This window comes from Hypanus sabinus, chromosome 3, assembly GCF_030144855.1.
Source record: "Hypanus sabinus isolate sHypSab1 chromosome 3, sHypSab1.hap1, whole genome shotgun sequence".
NCBI lineage: Eukaryota > Metazoa > Chordata > Chondrichthyes > Myliobatiformes > Dasyatidae > Hypanus > Hypanus sabinus.
Genome location: NC_082708.1, coordinates 163007353 through 163016908, shown reverse-complemented (window position 1 = coordinate 163016908; position 9556 = coordinate 163007353).

The following is a 9556-nucleotide window of genomic DNA, read 5'->3' as shown; positions in this document are numbered from 1 at the left end:
GCTGTGTCCAGAAACCCGGCAGTTTCAACGAAACCGCATGAACAGAGGCGGCGTCGGTCATTTCTGGTCCAAAAATTGTTTGGACCGTCGGGGTCACCAATTGTAGCGGTGTGCTACACGCAGCGCTAAAATTACGACACGGAGTCGGTAACTGCAGTCGAAGGAAAAAACTTTATTCGAAAACTTCAGCCTCACTTTTAAGCCTCTGTCAACCGGCCCCCCATGGCGCAGAGGCTCCAAAGCTCTGTGCTCGCAAACCCCCGTAGGCTCTCTAATTGTGAGTCGGTTCGGATACGCCAGGAAATGGGTCGCCACAAAGCGACCACGTAACAGCAGGAAGTAATCTGAAGGAAGCCACGTGCGTTCGATTCCGTGGCTGGAATTGGAGGCTGGAACCACAGAAAACAGCTTTTAGCTAACAACGGGGAAGCCCCCTCCCCTGACTCAATGGATCAGCATCTTAAAAGACCTGGGGCAAGTTTAAACCGCATCACTTTTAAACCCAACAACGCTGCAGCTTGAACGAACTGATAGTGACTTATCTTTCCATCGGACAATACAGTAACCCCTAGACAATGATAGAGTTAGTCCTTATCAGTTATTATTATACCCGCGCTTAGATTTAGTATTGACGACGTATATTATCTGTATGTGCATTAATCTTCTTTTTGTGCCCTTTATCAATAAATACTTTTAAAAATAGTACCAGCAGACTTCAACGGACCTCTCTATCTTTGCTGGTAAGTGATCCAGTTACGGGAATTCGTAACACATTGAAGATGAAAAACAAACCTAAAACACATAAAAGAAGTGAAATATATGGTTTCATGATCTATCCAGATGTCGACTGAAGGAGCACTGTATGCAGGTGCCTTCTTGATGGAAGATCGGGTCAAAGACACTGCATTAAGAGAGTGAGGGATAAGATAAAAGATTATCATCTGTGCTTCCCACTATCTCAGAAAAACAGCAAACCTTTACACCCAGTCATTCCCTCTTCTCTCCTCTACAGCTTGCTTCTCTTTGCTGCTTTCAAATTCCACATCACCATTTCATTCTTCCTGTGGAGAGTGAGAAAACAGCTACAAGAAATATCAAGCAAAATCACGGCAAAATCAGGAACAAGAAGCAAGGATTCAGGGCAGTGAGGGGGGTGATGAATGAGACTTTGAAAAAGGCCAGGCATGACAAGCGTTAAATTGTAAGAAGCTGACTGGTTACGAAAAGGATCAGAGGGAAAGTGAAAGCTAAAATAAGGAAGGCCAAGGAAGCAAATAAGGAAGACCATCGTGATAAGTGGGAATTTAACAGAGCTTTTAGAGGAGTGGGACTTATTAAGGAATTGCACATGGAAGCTGAGAGCTGTGTTAAGGTATAAAATGAGTACTCTGCATTTGGCTTCACTCAGGAAGAGGCTGTTCTCTTAGTCGTTATTAATGCACCAGAGGTACTGATAGGCTGGAGGTATTAGGAAAGTTGGCTGAACTTAAAGTAGATAAATCAGCAGGAATGGATATGACGTATTCTAAAAGTGACAGGACGGTATAGGGGCGTTGACCACAACCTGCCAACAACCTTTGGATTTAGGGATGGTGCTAGAGGACTGGAGAGCAGCAAACATTATTACTAAAAAAAGGAGTTAGGATAAAACTAGCAAGCACAGGCCATTATTGTGGGGGGAAGTTTTTAAAAATGTTTAAACACATGAGAATCTGCAGATGCTGGAAACCCAGACTAATACACACAAAATATTGTCAACTCTTTATTCCGCTCCATAGAGGGCAGGAACGGGTTACTGATTGTGGATGATCAGCCATGATCACATTGAATGGCGGTGCTGGCTAGAAGGGCCGAATGGCCTACTGCTGCACCTACTGTCTATTGTCTCCCTGTGACCACATGGGTTTCCTCCAGGTGCTCCAGTTTCCTTCCACAGTCCAAAGACATACCAGTTGGTAGGTTAATTTGTCATTGTAAATTATCCTGTGATTAGGCCAGGATTAAATAGGGGGATTGCCGGCTGGCATGGCTCGTAGTGCCAGAGGGGTGTACTTCACACTGCATCTCAATAAATAAACAAACTTCATTCAGCTCCTACAACTACAGACTCACTTTCAAGGACTCTTCATCTCACGTTCTCGACATTTACTGCTTACTAATTATTATTACTATTTTCTTTTTGTATTTGCATGTCTTCTTGTCATTTGCACATCGGTGTTTGTCCGTCTTGTTGTGCGCGGTCTTTCATTGATTCTGTTGCGATTCTTTGTAGTTGCAGTGAATGCCTGCGAGAAAATGAATCTCAGGGCTGTGTATGGTGATGTATATGTACTTTGATAATAAACTTACTTTGTTGGGACAGTGCGGGGGATGAAAGGCAGAGAGATCAGAGTGGAATGAGAGGGAGGATTACACTGATGGGTGTTCAGATGTGTCACTCGATTGTGAGTGGAACATGAAGTGAAATCAGGCTCGAGGTTGCACCCTGTATACATTCTCTGATATTAACTTGAACAATTGAAAGCTTGTGTCTCAGTATTTGTTAAGACTTGAGGGGTAAGAGAGGGAGTTGTAGAATCACAGCACAGAAACAGACCCTTCAATCCAATTAATACAGACCAAGTTGCCTACCTGTTTAAATCCTTCAAAATCTTTCCTATCCATGTAACTGTCTAAATGTCCATTAAATATTACAATTGTACCTGCCTCTACAGCCTGTTCCACAAACTCACCACCCTCAGTGCTGTGAGAGTTGCTGTAGGTAGGCTTTAATAAGTTGGTTCATTATTATTGTCATGTGTGCTGGGATATGGCGAGAAGCTTGTTTTGCAAACAGATCAATTCATTACAACAGTGTAAAGAGAAATAATAATGGAATTCAGAATAAAGTGTTACAGGTAATGCAGACAATGAGGTGCAGGCCATAATGCGGTCAGCCCATGGATTGTGAGGTTAATACACCTTCACTTACTGCTCCCCCCGTGAAATCAGCCGGGTCCCCACAAGTGACAGCCTGGTCTTCCCACCCCTCGTTCTGGTTACTTACTCCACCAGATGATTTCTAACCTGCTCTTTTTCGACATCAACATTTCCTTTGAACCTCAGTAACTCCTTTCTTCATGCTGTGATTTGTGCTGAGGCAGTTACCTCCCTCTCTCCATATTTTTAGGCATTTTTATTTCAGATTCAGCTGATAGAAATCATAGTAAAACATTAGATGTTTCGTATTCTGCATGGAGGCCAGTGGTGTTCTGCAGGGATCTGTTCTGGGACCCCTCCTCTTTGTGATTTTTATAACTGACCTGGATGAAGAAGTAGAAGGGTGGGTTAGCACGTTTGCTGATGACACAGAGGTTGGGGTATTGTGGATAGTCTGGAGGGTTGTCAGAGGTATTAATGGTAAGGCTCTGGCAGTGTGAAGGATCTGAGAGATCTTGGGATCTGTGTCTATAGGACACTCAAAGCTGCTGTGCAGGTTGAGTGTTGTTAAGGAGGAGTATGGTGTGTTGGCCTTCATCAACTGCAGGACTGAGTTCAAGAGCCAAGAGGTGAGCTCAGCCTTTTCTCCGTGGAGTGGCGGAGGATGAGAGATGACAGGATAGAGGCGTATAAGATGCTGAGGGGCATTGATTGTGTGGATAACTGGAGTTTTTTTCCCAGGGCTGAAATGGCTAGGATGAGGGGGCATAGTTTTAAGGTGCTTGGAAATAGGTGCTGAGGGGATGTGAGGGGTAAGTTTTTCACACACAGAGTGGTGGGTGTGTGGAATGCACTGCCAGCAACTGTGTTGGGGGCCAATACAATAGCATCTTTTAAAAGACCCTTAGATAGGTAATGGAGCTTAGAAAAATAGAGGGCTACACTGTAGGGAAATTCTAGGCAGTCTCTAGAGTAGGTTACTTGGTTAGCACAACATTGTGGGCCGAAGGGCCTGTAATGCGCTGTAGATTCCTATGTTCTATGTTCTAACTAGACAGGATCGAAGAGAGGTTGATTGGGTGAGCCTGGTTAAAGGAGAAGGAATGAAAGGCTTGAAGGGAAAGGAAATGAATGAAAGGAATGAAAGGAATGAGTGGGAGGCTTTTAAGAGTGTGATAGCAGGTGTCCAGGAGCAGTATGTTTTTATTAGGGGGAAGACTAAATCTAGCAAGTTTATGGAACCTTGGCTGATGAAAGATATTTATGTCCTGTTAATGAAAAAGATAGAAGCTTACTTTGGGTTTAGGGGGTCAGGAATGAGTGAATCTCTTGATGATCGTTGTGGCTGTACAACTACATATCAAATAAAGGCACGCACTTGGAGGGGAAGTTCACACATATTCACTTTGCAGAGAGCAACAGATCAATGCACGTGGGTAAGTTACCACTTTTCTTCATGAATAGATGAATTATTCTGACGTGTATTGTACTCCATTGTCACAGTTTGCTCAGGTAAGCTTGTTCTGGAGAAGATATTCCTCAGAGCGGAAACAGTCTTTTCTGAGGTGATTGACTCCATTGTTATGATCTCCGGTCACTTCAAAGGAGCAGCCACAGCAATCAGAAACATGGCCCAGCGAAGTCAATACACGCTCTTTGCCATGGCAACAACGGCCACTCCCACAGGTGTGAAGCTGCCTGTGGGGGTGCATTTTGAACTTTGTGCTACCCCAAACAGCTTTTGGTCAAGTCTTCAATCTGTGTATCTATCCCAAGCCATCTCACGTAACTCCAGGTGAGATTCTTCATCTTGGCAGGTGTCCTTCGTGCAGATTCTCTAAAACTCGGGTTGCAGTTCAGAGGGAACCTCAACACGAGATCTACACATCAGGGTTCTTTGACATACGTACAGTTGGTCACATCTCACTGAGAATGGAAGCACAGGATTAACCTGAGCTGGCCATCCTTGCATGGTGATGTCATAGACTTTTGACAATATTCAGTCATTCCTTGTTTTTCTTTGTATTTCAGAATTTGTCACTGACAGCTGGAGAGGGTTAAAATGTTGTGAGCCAAGGATGGGTAATTGAGATGAAGAGGAAGGGTGCTGTGGTCAGTATGGGTCAGTGGCCCAAAGAACCCGTTGTCATTCTGTAAATTCTATGACTTGGCAATTTTTTTTCATCACTTTTTTGTTTCGTTTGATGGATCTGTTGTACCCTTTAATTATGATGGTATGTGAGGTTTTAATACGATGAGAGTTTGTCCTGGTTGTATTTTATAAAATGTCACCAGCGAATGCTGTAGACACACACAAAATGCTGGAGGAGCTCAACAGGCCAGGCAGCATCTATGGAAAAGATTACAGTCGATGTTCCAGGCCAAAACCCTTCAACAGGATAAGTCGACAGTGCTTCTCCCTATAGATGCTGCCTGGCCTGCTGAGTTCCACCAGCATTTTGTGTGTGTAGCTTGGATTTCCAGCATCTGCAGATTTTCTTTTGCTTGCAAATGTTGTGGAGAATTTACTTGAACAATGAGAAGGAAGTAACAGAAGCAAGAAATGCTCACTGTATAAACCCTTAGATGTTCTCTTATTTGAAACCCATAACCACGTGAGCTGCTGTAGACACTTGATAGAAATGTTAACTGTTGGAATCTGAAATTTCAAATTATAATTACAAAACAGGGAAGCACGTAGTTGGAACTAAAACGAATGGAACTATGTAAAGTAAAGGAACCAAAGACAGTTTCTGTAATTCAGAAGCTCATCTGTTTTATGTTGCACAATAAAGTGTGGCCGCCTTCCCTGGGGCTTCTTTTACTTCCTGTAGTCTGTCAAATGGCCGAAAATCTGCAGATGCTGCAAATTCAAGCAACATACAAAATGCTGGAGGCCAGGCAGCATTGATGGAAAAGAGTACATTTGACATTTTGGGCCAAAACCCTTCAGCAGGACTGGACAAAAACAGACCAGGAGTAGATTTAAAAGGTGGTGGGAGGAGAGAGAGAGAGAAAAACACATGGTGATAGGTGAACGGGGTGGTGGGGGGGGGAGAGGGATGAAGCTGGGAAGTTGATTGGTGAAAGAGATACAGGGCTGGAGAAGGGGGAATCTGATAGAAGAGGACAGAAGGCCGAGGAAGAAAGAAAAGGGGGAGGAGCACCAGAGGGAGGTGATGAGCAGACAAAGAGATAAGGTTAGAGAGGGAAAAGGGGATGGGGAATGGTGAAGGGGGGGCATTACCGGAAGTTAGAGAAAACAATGTTCGTACCATTAGGTTGGAGGCTACAGGTGAAGTGTGGCCTCACCTGGAAGGACTGTTCGGGGAATTTAGCAGAATGCAGGTCCACCTTACAGAAATGTTTAAAATCATGAAGGGGATAGATTTATAATGAGAGGGAAAGACCTGAAAAGAATCTAAGGGACAAATTTTCCATGCGGGGCAATGACAATATGGAATGAGCTGCCGGACGAAGAGTTTGAGGCAGGTACAATGTTGTTTAAGAAGCACTTGGATAGGTTCATAGGTGAGCAGGACATAGAGGGATACGGACCAAAATCAGGAAATTAGGACTAGCTGGCTGGCCATCGTCTTCACCATGGACTCTATGTTAGGACCATGCAGTATTGCTCTTGACTCTGTGACTTGATTCAATGTTTATCTGTAAGAAAGATACAAAATTTCTGCCAGGGCTACAGCAATATATTTCATTGATCCCCACAATACCCTTGGATACACTTGGTCAGACCCCAAGGACTTATCCACTTTTTGTGCTTCAAGACCACCAGTACCTTCTCTTTCAAAATAGTGATTGGTTTCAACCGCTTTTCTTTTCCCTGTGATCTCCAGCTTTCATGGCCTTCTCCAGACTAGATGTAACTGACAAATAATTAAAGCTTTGCACAACTCCCACCGTTCCGCACATCTACAACTACATCTGCAACTTCTTAAGAAGGCCTTTCCTCTCCTGGGTTACCCTGTTGCTCTTAATATACTTTGTGTAAATTATTTCATTAAGAGATTGAAGAGATTCAGTATGTCATCAAAGACTCTTATAAATTTCTATAGATGACCCCTGGAGAGTATTCTGACTCGTGGCATCGATACCTCCTATTGGGATACCAATGCACAGGATCACAACAAGCTACAGTGGGTTGCAGACTCAACAAGCTCCAACACTAGCACAACCCTCTCCATCATCAAGGACATCTTCAAGAGGCAGTGCCTCAAGAAGGTTGCACCCCTCACTAAGGGCCCTCACTATCTGGGGCCTGACCTCTTCTCATCTTGGCATCAGGGAGGAGGCACAGAAACACTAAGACCCACACTCAACAACTTAGAAACAGCTTCTTCTCCTCCACCATCAGGTTGGATTTCTGAACAGTCCATTAACCTCTGTTCACTACCTGGTCATTCCCTCTTTCTGCACTGATTATTTATTCCTGCCATTTTTGGTTATTTTATGTCTTTCCACTGCACTGGGGCTGCAAAGCAACAGACCTCTCATCGTCCTGACAACACACACAAAAATGCTGGAGGAACTCTAGGGTTGTCTGCATTTCCAGCATCTGCAGATTTTCTGTTGCTAATAATAATCCTGTTTTTGATTTGGAGTCTCGAAAAGGGGTCATGAGGTATCTGACAAAGATATTCAACAAAGATACCTCATGTCCCTTTTATGCCTTCCAAACTTCCTTCTTAAGTGTACTCTTACATCTCTTATAAGACCATCAGACAAAGGAAAGTATTAGGCCATTTGGTCCATCAAGTCTACTCTGCTATCCCATCATGGCTTATTTATTACCCCTATCAACATCATTTTCCTGCCTTCACCCCATAACCTTTGATGCCCTAACTAATCAAGAACATATCAACCTCCACTTTAAGCTTTGACAGGTTGGTCATGGCTAGAATCAACTCCTGCCTCAGCAAAGATCTGGACCCAATTTGCCTGTTGCCACAATAGGCCAATGGCAGACGCAATCTCAACGTCCTTTCACATGTCCTCAGATGAACGGGACAATATGAACACCTATGTCAGGATGCAGTTTGTTGACTGTAGCTCAGTGTTTTACACCATCATTCCCACAATCCTGATCAATAAGGATTGGAACCTGTGCTTCTGCTTCTCCCTCTGCAATTGGATCCATTATTGATATAATTTCAGATGGAAACGAGAGGGCATACAGGAGCGAAATATACCAACTAGTGGAGTGGTGTCACAGTGACAACCTGTCACTCAGTGTCAGTAAGACTAAAGAGCTGTTTGTGGACTTCAGAAAGGATAAGATGAGGGAACACAAACCAATCCTCATAGAGAGATCAGAAGTGGAGACAGTAAGCAATTACAGTTTCCTGGGTGTCAAGATCTCTGAGGATCTAACCTGATCCTAACATATCGATGCAGCTATAAGAAAGGCAAGACAGCAGCTATATTTCATCAGGAGTTTGAGGAGGTTTGGTTTGTCACCTAAAACTCTCAAAAACTTCTACAGATGTACCATGCACAGCTTTCTGACAGGTTACATTACTGACAGGTATTGGGGGGGAGGGGGTTGGTTACTGCACAGGATCAAAAGAAGCTACAGAAAGTTGTAAAATTAGTCATCTCCATCCTGGGTACTAATCTCTGTAGTATCCAAGACATCTTCAAGGAGCAGTGTCTCAGAAAGGCATTGTCAATCATTAAGGACCCCCAGCACCCAGGACATGTCCTCTTCACACTGTCACCGTCAGGTAGGAGATACAGAAACCTGAAGGCACACACTCAGTGATTGAGGAACAGCTTCTTCCCCTCTGCCATCTGATTCCTAAATGGACATTGAACCCATGAACACTGCCCCACTTTTTATTATTTCTGTTTTTGCACTATTTTTAATTTAACTATTTAATACGCATATACATACTTGCTGTGATTGATTTATTTCTGTATTATCATGTACTGCACTGTACTGCTGCCAATAAGTTAACAAATTTCATGACGTATGCCAGTGATATTAAACCTGATTCTGATTCTGAAATATACCCAATGACTTGATCTCCACAGCAATCTGTGGCAATGAAGTCTACAGATACACCACTCTCTGGCTAAAGAAATTCCTCCTCACCTCTGTTCTGCAGGGACGACTCTCTACTCTGAGGTTGTATCCTCTGGTCCTGGACTCCCCTGCTATAGGAAACATCCTCTCCATATCCATTCTACCTAAGTCTTTCAATATTTGATAGGCTTCAATAAGATCTCCTGCTCATTCTTCTAAACTTCAGTGAGTACAAACCCAGAGCCATCAAATGTTCTTCATACATTAAATCTTTCATTTCTAGAATCATTCTTGTGAATCTCCTCTGGAACCTCTTCAATGCCAGCACAACTTTTCCTTGATAAGGGATCCAAAATTGCTCACAATACTTTGCGTGATCTGACCAATGCCTCGGCATTACCTTGCTTTTGTATTCCAGTTCTTCTGAAATGCATGCAAACATTGCATTTGCTTTCCTCACCACCGACTCAACCTGCAAGTTAACCTTTAGGGAATCCTGCATAAAGGCTCACAAGTCCTTTTGCACCTGTGATTTCTGAATTCTCTCCCCATTTAGAAAATAGCCTTTATTCCTTCTACGAAAGTGCGTATTCA